General features: G+C 41.8%; 1 long non-coding RNA gene across 1 annotated transcript; it reads right to left on the bottom strand.

Moving 5' to 3' along the window:
- Positions 1-8,594: 8,594 nt before the first annotated feature.
- LOC143016876 (uncharacterized) lies at positions 8,595-9,616 on the bottom strand. The gene is made up of 3 exons (XR_012965559.1): positions 9,522-9,616; positions 9,019-9,138; positions 8,595-8,674 (listed from the first exon to the last, which is right to left on the bottom strand). It is a non-coding gene; the product is annotated as an uncharacterized LOC143016876 (long non-coding RNA).
- Between the last annotated feature and the right edge of the window lie 1,055 nt (positions 9,617-10,671).

Genomic DNA, 10,671 nt, shown 5'->3' with positions numbered 1-10,671 from the left:
AGATTGAATATCACCTTTGCTCAATACCTCAGACTAATCATTATTCTATTCATTGTTGTTTTAGTTTCAATCATGCAGCGGGAAACAGATGACAAAGTGAGTAAGAAGCGTCCTCCACCCAGGATCTGTTGGTTGGTAAAGAAATCCTTGGCCCCACCTCCTGGCCTCGCCTTATAGATAGATAGATAGATAGATAGATATGTAAAGATAAAAATTCATCCAGGGGATCCTGCAGTTAGGGTGATGATATTTTACAAACCAGTTGATTGGCGCTTTATACTTTAGCTTTTTATACTAGCTGTGGAGCACAAGTTACCATGGCGACAGTGTACAATCAGAAGTGAGTCAGCTTCATGACATTGGAACATCAGACTTCAGCTACAACATATCTGACGAGCCCATTAATGGTGTTTCGTATTCCAGGCCCATGGTGTGATTGCATGAGATGTGAAACAATGTCATTTTTAGTAATAAGGTAAATGTATAAACTTACACCTTTACACCATTTGCACTTTTCTCCCAGCATGCCTTTCTGCATTATTTGCAGCAGTGCTGTTGTACTTGGTGGTCATTAAAGCTCTACATTAAAGCTCCGTTCCATCCGTTCTGCTATAGGCTATAGACACGGCCCCTTTATGGAGACGTTGCCGCATAAAGAAAAACTGTTGATTTGCAGTGTCGTGATACCGATTAAGCCTGATGGTGGTGTTTCGATTTTCCCAAGCCAGCATACGCAGACAAAGCCGAGGTACGTTCGGCTTCCTTCGTAGTACAGCACCCTGTTTCCCGATGTCTGTATTATTATGAAACACCATTATTATTTACTTCTAAAATTTGCATTAACAGCATCAGATGTTTAAAGCTTGAATTGGTCAAAGTCACAAACTGCATTGTGTAGTTGAGATAACTGAGAATGTTTTACTTACACAAAGGTTGCTTAAATGTCACAAGGCTTTAAAGGGTAATGCTTAGAAAAAGTCACAAAGCTTCCTTTTACAATCACTCTCTATTTTCCTTCAATAAGCACAATAAACGTTCCTTTTCACTCCTACAGCATGATCCTATCAGATCCACCTCTGCACAAAGGCTCAACAGGAGATATGAAGACATATTATACATTCAGGTTAGTCCCTGGTTAGTGTGTGTGTGTGTGTGTGTGTGAGAGAGAGAGAGAGAGAGAAAGAGAGAGAGATAGGATCTTCACCTCTCTGGGTCGCTTTTTTCAAGCCCTCTGCTCCCTGAAGACGAAGGAATGTGATAGTGTTAGAACACCTCCCTCTTCCTCACACAGCAGTGAGGCTCTTATGATGCTGATGGCCTGTGGGTGAAACATTTCCTGCTGGATTTTAGGAAAGAAGAACCTTTTCTTTCTATCTTATTCAAAGTGTCAGACAGCTCTCACATTCAGTTTTATTCTGAATAAAAAGCGATTGGACTGTCACATTTATCTTGATTGACGCTTTACCCATACACACTTTGTAAATTTGATCATCCTTTGCTTCTTTTGCACCAACGACACAGAGACTAACTACTGGGTGGAGGTTTGGGTTGCAGCCTCTCCTTGGCTCCTCAGGGCCTGTGTGGGGTGTTGAAGTCTTGTTGTAGATGGATGTGTGGCCATGGTCCGTCTCTAAACGCTCTGCCCTCCTGTTCAGTGATTCATGGTCTTTTAGTTGATAAATGACTCCTGAGACTTGGGCTTGGTTTCAGTTTGAGTCAAAACTGTTCTCTGTATTTCTGCCTGTCAACACAGTTACGCTTTATTTTAAATGACAATCATTTCAATATCACCAGCTCATTTAACCCTTTGTGAAAGAAGAAACGTGTAACATGTCAAGAGTCATAGTAAGGGCTTTGAAGAATGAGGGGTGACGTGAGACTGAAGGTGACTGACCACTCTGTTTTCTGATTTAATCCTGATCTCTAATCGTGTTTGATTGAGACATTGGCAGTGACATGCAAAAACCTGCAAAGCCTGAACCTGCGCATTTGTCTGACGTCTGTACAGAAATGGAAGAATTTGGCAAATATATAAAACATTTTTATTTCCGGATAATACCATTTAGGGTTAGTCATTTCCAGACACTTTTCGTGACGTACATATGAGGTTTGAATACACCACATGCAAAGATAAGGAGAGAACAAGAGTAAGAAGGCGGAGCAGGGTGCAGTTATACATAGAGAGTTTGTAGGCAGACATTAGGTGTGAAAATGTTCACAAAGGAACATCTAAGAAATCATTCAAACAAGTCCTGGATCCACTCCAGAAACTGTGTCATGGTCATTTGCTGCTGAAGTTGAAATGTCAGTGCTGTGGTTTACCAACTAAATTATCAAACCAGTACCCAACTTCCTGAACACCCAGCAGGGTTTTAAAGATGTACAGATGTTTTTCCAGATTTTTTCTCAAAAAATGTCTTACTTTAATTCTAACACAGATTGTTTAAATATGTGGTGTCTATCACATTGCTGCTTCCTACTGTATTTTAATTCTAACTGGCAGGTGATGTTTTGGATTTATGAATGAAATCAGTTATTTCAGCAACATGAATTGTAGTACCTGATTGTGATATCAAATGAAATATTCAGTGAGAGCAGGGCTCTTATAGGATCTGTGCATTTTCATCTCAATAACTGTCATAGTGCTGAGAGTCCAGGGACCAAGTGAGCGATTGCTTGGGGGGGAGTGCTGGTATTGCATTGAGGATCAATTCTCTTCCTTATTCTTTCATAATAAAAGCATTGTGCTGATAGATCCTTGCTTGTGTGGAAGAAGAGAGGTAAAAAGACGTCATCTCTGCCCTCTCCCTCTCTCCCCTTTCCCTCTCTCCCTCTTCCTCTCTCCCCTCTCTCTATTTTCACACAGCTTTCTTTCTCTCTGCTGTCTGGGCTCCACACGTCTCAATGGATGGTGCAGCCTCCATACAGCCTGTCTGTCTGGCTGTCTGAGTCACTCCCTCCCTCCTGACAGACCATGACCCTGGGATAAAGCTTCATTACATTACATTTTCACAACATCAGAACATTTGTATTGTCAGTGTAATAATTGTATGAATGTAATGTTTGTGTTTATAATTTTCGCCATTCATGAAATAAATCAATGACTCATATGAATATGGTATGAAACAGTGTATATAATATACTGTATGTTGAATGGAACCTCCCTGGCAGATTCTTACTCCTCCTCTTGTCTGCACGTATTAACTGCTCTTTATTTTCCACTTGTTACATTTTTTCATTTCTGAGCGGCATCAGGATAACCTGGTAAAGATTCATTCAAATGAGCTTGACCACACCACCGTGTCTGCAGTTAGGGTGGTTAGCAGCTATACTTGGGGGAAACAGTTTGATTAGCATGTGTCAGAGTGGATGATGGGTACAACAGGTGGTGAAGGGATGTAAAGTGAGCTGGGGGAGGAGACAGCGTGACCCCCCAGCAGAGACTTAAGCTCATCACCTCCCTTTGGTGAACCCGGCATGCAGGGAGCAAGGGAAACAGATCGGCAAAAAAAGCTATTTACAGTGTTGGAGGTGAATTAAAACCAATAAGAATGCTGGTCAGTGATAATAGCATTTCTAAATGATAAAGTTTATTGTTGTGTTTTATCTCTACAAGACGGAGCATGACTTCCTTCTGGATTTGAGTGAATGTGGAGGGTCTGGATAATGGGGCAGATCTCTTTAGATACCGTGAGTGTCTCTGTGTCGCTTATCTGGGCAGGGTTTAGAAGCGGTGTAATGGGAGCAGGAGCGGAGCGGCTGTCACCATGTGCTTTAAAGCAGATTATCTATAAAGGAATAAAAACAGCAATTTAGAGATTTAAATGTGTAGATGTTTGTTTTCATGCCTGTGTCATTGTTGCTGGTCCGGCGTGGCTACCCGATTCCTGTTCCTACCATCTGATTCCACACAGCTGATCACCATCCAGTGCTCATCAGTGGTGGTATTTAGGTTCCAGGTCAGCCTCTTTGTTTCCACCTCCGATCGAGTTCGGTTCAGGATTGTTTCCAATGTATTTCATGCTGTGCCGTTTTGTTTTGTTTTGGTGTGAGGACCTTTTTGTTGTTCCTGCTCTCCAGGATTCACTCACTCGCTTGTTCAGTGTTCTGCTCAGCGCCTTCAGCAGCAGCGCCCAGCCTGCGTGTCCCCAACCTCATCGTGGTTTGTGTACTAAAAACTATAATACTGTTATCCACCTGATTCCATGTTCTGGTGTTTGAGTTCCGCATAATTGGGTCCAACATTACAAATAACGTGATCGCTACAGATCGTAACAGTTGCTGCTGCTGCTTAGTTACTGGAGTGAATTATCCAATGCAAATGTAGAACTATATTTTAAAAAGAGAACCTTAACCCACACACATTGTCTGTGTCTGATACCAGATCCGGTCATAACATTGTTGTTCAAAGCTCCTTACGTCCGTGATGGAGAATCAAATCAATTTTGGTACCGTGAGCGTGGAAACTGAATGGGAGGATGTATTTGTGCAGGAGAGGATTATTTTGATTCATCACTCTGTCCGAACAGTTCAGATTAATATTTAAATGTAATTACGAATTTCTTGGTCATTACTGAACACTCTAAATGAAATCGTCTGTGAGGAGGAAGTGAGCGAGTGAGACGCAGCTTTTTCATCACAGCGCCAATGGAATTGGAGGAGGTGGAATCACTCACATGCCAAATGAAGGAATGATTGGATAAGTAGGGTGGGAGTGGACCAAGAGGTGCTGAGCATCCTAATGAGGACAGATATTGTTATCATAAGCAGCTGCTCTGTCTGATGTCCATTTGGCCAACATCAAATGAGATATAAATTAGAAAACATCTCATATGATTGGATTTTCTACTTTCCTAAGCTCAAAACAGATCATAATAAAATTCAAAATGTAAACAGAACATTTCTCGGAACCTGTTAAGTTATTTCATACTTCTACATCTCTATATAACCTATACATCTGCTTATTTCCACTTAGTGGATTGAAGAAAGTTGGACTGTATCAGCAGATACAAGTGGGCTCCAGTGTTCCCCTGACACGTGGCACTCCATGCTTCAGGTATGCTTCAGGTAATGCTCCTAGGACCCAATTCAAGGTTGTTGATCAAAGCTGTGGTGTGGGACGAAGAGTGTGAGCATGTTTTAGATGCTGATATGGGACCGAGCATGACACTTAAACAATTCCTAACAATTTACTGTTGTTACCTGCTGGGGACTCAAAGTTCACCAGAATACCTTGCTGGTCTCTGACCTCAGCAGCACTGTGATGATGTTGCAGGGCTCAAACTTTTCTCAGCATTACAAGTGACAGGAGACAAGAAATGGAGACGCCATATTTAAAACGGCATCGATTCAGTCTTGTGAGCTTGGCTTTAGTACAAAGTTTAATGATGCTTGATTGTGTGTGTGTGTGTGTGTGTGTGGGGGGGGGCCTTTTCAATGTCCTCGTACTCATACTGTATGTGGCGTGTGTGTCCAGGGTTGATTTATGGCCGAGGGTTGTTGTTGCTCTTTGTATTGAAAGTGCAGCCTGTGGTTGTCTCTTCAGACCCCTGTACTGTCACCACAGGGCCCCTGAGGACCTCACACACACTCTAATTGGTTTGGGAAGGATTTGGCAGCCTTTGAACTAAAGAGAGACAGAGGGGAAAGTGTAGAGAGAGACAGGCGCAGAGATAGAAAAGGGGACAGAGGGATGGGGGAATATTGTAGCCTTTCTGTGCAGCAATAACAGTTGTGTTTAACAGTGTGCATTTCACTCTTGAATAAACAATGCTGACATGCGCAGTAATGCACAGCGCATGTAAACTACTCCTCAAATTGGGCAGACTGCAGTGGAAAGACAAAGATTCACACACAGACACAGGAGCAGAAAAAAGCCAGACAGAAAACTGTCAATTAAAAATGATCTCTGAGAGCCACGTCAGACCTTCTGCTGGCCTTTTTTCATTTCAAGTCTGATGGGCTGCATTTAGAAAAGAGAGATGTTGCATTTATTCTCAGAACCATGTAAAGTTGGCTTGTGTGATGGTGGAAATCACAATATTTAAATTTTTGCAGATATATTATGATAATGTTGCCAAAGACATTATGTGATGAATGACAGCATTTTTGTAAATCTGCCATTTTGTCTTCTTTTGTCGTATGTATTCAGACCAAGTTTGTAGTTGTGCTGTTGTAATATAAGGGTGTGGCCTGTGTGTGTTTTCAGTAAACAAACATAAGGTCTTTTAGTTTAAACCTTAAATACCTTCCACATGACTACTCAAACTCTTTAAACTGTTGCATCGCTTTGTGCTCCATGCACTCCTGCTCAGACCTCTAACAAAACTGAGATCAAAATTTTAAAGGATTTTTACGAGGCATTTACTGACAACGGCAACCTGGAGCAGAGACTTCAGTGAGGAGGCTGGACTTGGACTGGGCGAGAGAGAGTGTGGATTTGGAAATCCGGGAAAACAGGCAATGTGAGACGGGAAAGTAGCGCTGTTTGAAAAGATGGCAAATACGAGTACTGCAAAACTGAGTGGATGACACGGTGCCTAAATGCAGGCAGCTGATGAGCAATGAATGGTTGATGGGCAACATATGTGTGGATGAGGTGGCGGGAACAGGAACCTGGTAACCACGCCCAGTCGGGAACAACAAACACAGGGAGAAAGACACTAAGGAAGTGATCGGTGTTTCCTGCTCTGAAAGGCCTCTGTGTCAGGCCTGGTTGAGGGGCTGCAGTGGTGACATCATCTTGTCAGGGCCCTCGCCACATTTTTTAGCACACTTTGAGTTTCAAAATGGCGGTAAGATTGCAAATTCCATTCCATTTTAGCAGTGATGGTATAATCCCACCAGCAGGGGGCCTTGCAGTTTGTGGAAATGCGTATATAATGTGAGTCAGAGTGGTTGCAGGATAGAGGTTCTAAGTTGGACAATATTTGTTAATCCAGAAAAGTTACTGTGACTTTCTTCAGAATAAATTAATTTCTATATTCCAAAAACTGAATTGGGACTAATTTGACTGAAATAACTCACGAGAACTGCAGTTAATGCAAGGTGGTTCCATTATAGAAGAATATGTTTTGAAAGGTCAGGAAAGCTGCATCATTTTCACAGTTCTCACCCTGGTTCTATCTGCGCAGATGACTGAGTGCATTGAATTTGCTGGTGTGTGTGTGTTTGTGTGTGTGTGTGTTCACTCGCAGTAAAGATTGAATGACAGAGATGCTTTCTTTCAGATAGGAATGGAGCTTTTTAAGCAAAAGCTAAGAAAATGTTTCCTTTATGTGCACATGTAAATACAGTTTGAGGTGGCAGCAGTTGTGCTATCAAATGGGACATATTACTGGTGCATTTTTGGCCCTGTCAGGTGTTGAGCCCTGCCACACCTAAGTCCAGCGTAAGAGGGGGAGGGGAACCGAGCTCAGTGATGGATGACAAAGCCCAGCTGAGCATATTGCTCCCTTAATAAAAGCTGCCCTGCACTCCACACACAGCACAGGCTGCGGCTCCCTGCACCACCCAGCATCGTTTTAAGAGAGATAACCGGTTTAGGTGTCAGAAAGAATGATGCCCCTCGTCAGGCTGCGTCTCACCTCTGAGCAACGTTGGTACCAAGTGGCTCTTTGTTGGTGGACATTGTTTTTTTTTTTTTTTCTCATTTTTACAGAGAGCATAAAATAATGAGTCAAACTTTCAACCAGCGACTGTTTGAGACTTTGTTATTGTCTGTTTGTGCAAGGAGCCAAAGTACTGAATCATAACCATCCATTGACAACATTTATAATCACTCATTAGGTTTAGCTAGTTAACCCTATTATTATTGACAATTTAAACCCAAGACCTGATATACTTGTAATTTATTTGACAGTTAGCTTTTACAAAGTACAGTCTTTATCACAGTAACTTGCTGCAGTAGCCTACGCTAACCATGAGCTCAAGCTCAACTGGATTTACAGTATACGCATTTTGTTGTTATGACATGTGATATGTGTGAACTGACGTCAGGCTGTGCTGAAACATGAATGTTATTGTAAACCTGAGCATTTGTGAGCATTGATGGGATGGCTTTCCGTCTTTACATATTCATACTGACGGTGTATTGCCTCCTGCTGGTTCTGTCTGAAGTCTAGTGACACAAAACTGCGTTAGAAAAATGTTTGGTTTTAACCCAAGCTTGAATGTTGTGAATGAAGGAATCAGAATTTCTGTGTCTAGAATGTGGGGCACATAATCAGTGTGTCTCTGAGAAGTGTTTGTAATACATCAAAAAGGTGAAAGTAAAAGCAAGCAAAGGGAATCTCAGTAGAGGATACAGTTGGCAGAGGAACGCTGGGTACACAGGAAGTCACTGGTGACCTCTCTGTAACCACTGACCTCAGTAAGACCACTTCCTGTAGACAGAATGTGAAAACACAAATCGCTTTAGTTATTGAAATAGTTTCAAAGAACTCAATACCTGGAGCAAACAGCGCCAAACACACAAAAAGTACAATTTAACATGAAATGAAATGTAAGCATCACTGAGCATAATCATATTACAGAACAGTGCACAGGGTTATTCTGATCATCAAAGCACCATGGGAGGATTTTTACTTCTCTTACCTTCCATCAGATTATAGAGGTTGCAGTAATTAGTGCCGTGGTCTTTAATGGAATACCAGGTCTCAGAGATGGACATGGCCTAGATAGATATGGAGACAGAGGAGGGAGAGTAAGAGACAACAGTGAGAGAGATGTACTGTGGGTTTAGGTTTGAGTTTTTTTTAAATAATTCTTTGAGGTTTGACGTTTTTGGGGGGGATTTTTGGTCAGCTGATTTTGTCCTGTTAGTCTCTTCAAATCAAACTCCTGCATTTGTTAAAAAACATAATCAATAGAGGCATTGCAGTACAAATGTATTTACCACATTGGCATTGCTGGGGTTTGATTGGCTGTGTTGGTGTAATGACCAACTACGGAGAGAAGCTAGGAGATTCGTGATCTGAATGGGATGATGCAAAAAACTGTTTGTTTAGTTTTGCCTACCGAAACATGGCAGCAACTGAAGTAGTCATAGGAGACTAGCCGGAAGTTGATGTCCTCCACATGCCCATGGAAGGGTGTGATGTGTTTGGCTGTTATGAAGTGGACAGAAGCAGACTGCAGCTGTGGGATGAAATAATGACCAAGCCATGATTAATGACATTAGCAGGTTTGTAAACTATCACGTTCTAATTTAAGTTTCCAACCTTTGAAGTAATGCACACTGAGGCAACCTGAAAGGTGTGTGTGTGTGTGTGTGTGTGTGTGTGTGCACGTGCGCGCCCAAAACACAGCCCAACTTTCTAATTGCTTTACCAATAAGAGTGAAAATTTAGTTTTAAATGTGTCCAAAGTTGGAAGTTGGAGCTTATGGCTGATGGGCAGAAAGTTCTTGTAGAACAAGATAGTGGCTCCTTCACTGACTGAGCTCAAAAAACTCAAGACAACTTCCCTACACTAACACTGTGTGTGTGTGTGTGCGTGTGCGTGCCTGTGTGCGTGCACACCTTGTACAGACACCTCTGTCCTCCCTTGGTGCAACCAGCCGCGGTTCGCCACTTGTTAATCTGTGTAACGAGGGATTGATACACCACCTGACAGGGAACCCAGAAGTACCTGAAAAGAAAAACGACTACTGAACACATGAAGTACTGAAGAGAATGTACAACCTAATATAGAGAATCTACATACAAATACACATCAGTTATTAAAAAAGAAAACATGTATCGTGTAAAGCTAATGCAACAGTGACATCTACTGGGCAATGTTGAGTACTACTGTTTGATGTGATCATTTTGAGATTGTGATTAACGTATATAAAATATGTTGAGATTGTGATTAACATATACAAGATATTTTTGGACAAGTTTAGTATTGGCAAAGTGATAACCTAACATTGGTGTTTTGTAAATGTAATGCTGCATCATACAGTAGGGGGAGGCAGTAGCTCAGTGGGTAGGGAACCGGAGGGTCGCCGGTTCGAATCTCTGCCGAGGTGCCCCTGAGCAAGGCACCGAACCCCCAACTGCTCCCCCCTCTGTAAATGGGTGGTAATGTAATGTGAGTCGCTTTGGATAAAAGCGTCTGCTAAATGATTGTAATGTAAATGTAACATAATACAGTACTGGATTGTCAATGGTCAATTGGAGAAATGTAGTTATACCGATGTGTCTGCTGTTTTTCAACAGTGCATCTGTTAGCACAGCACTAGTTGTACTAAAAACATTGCTATCTAATTCTTCTGAATTGTTAAAACACCACTGCATTTCATTTACTCTACTTCCCCCCCCCCCACCCCCCAGAGTTTTCTGTGCTGTCTTGTCTGACAGGTTGCTGTGGAAGCCTGTAGAGATGAAGACCCTGTCCTGCTCTTAGTAAAAATATCTGGTAAACTGGTAAATATGCCCCCTTCTCTCTCATTCTCTGTGAATGCTCTGTATGTAAAGTGTTGTTGTGTTGTGTGATATGGGTATATAAGTGAAGTTGAATTGAATTTCCAGTTTCAGTCTTTATTATTAATATTATTGTAACAGTGCATTATTTTCTTCATAGCATTGAAGTGGTTTGGCTTTCTGTGTTGAGTTCCCATGTTCTCTTCATGGTGGTGGTTAGGATGGGTCTTGTTCCACATTGGCAGAGGTATATGGTCTAATAAGT

The sequence above is a fragment of the Genypterus blacodes genome, unplaced genomic scaffold (genome assembly GCF_046128005.1).
Source record: "Genypterus blacodes isolate CSIRO-AG114 ecotype Tasmania unplaced genomic scaffold, CSIRO-AGI_Gbla_v1 ptg000250l_1, whole genome shotgun sequence".
Taxonomy (NCBI): domain Eukaryota; kingdom Metazoa; phylum Chordata; class Actinopteri; order Ophidiiformes; family Ophidiidae; genus Genypterus; species Genypterus blacodes.
This window is presented reverse-complemented; position numbering and strand designations above follow the sequence as displayed.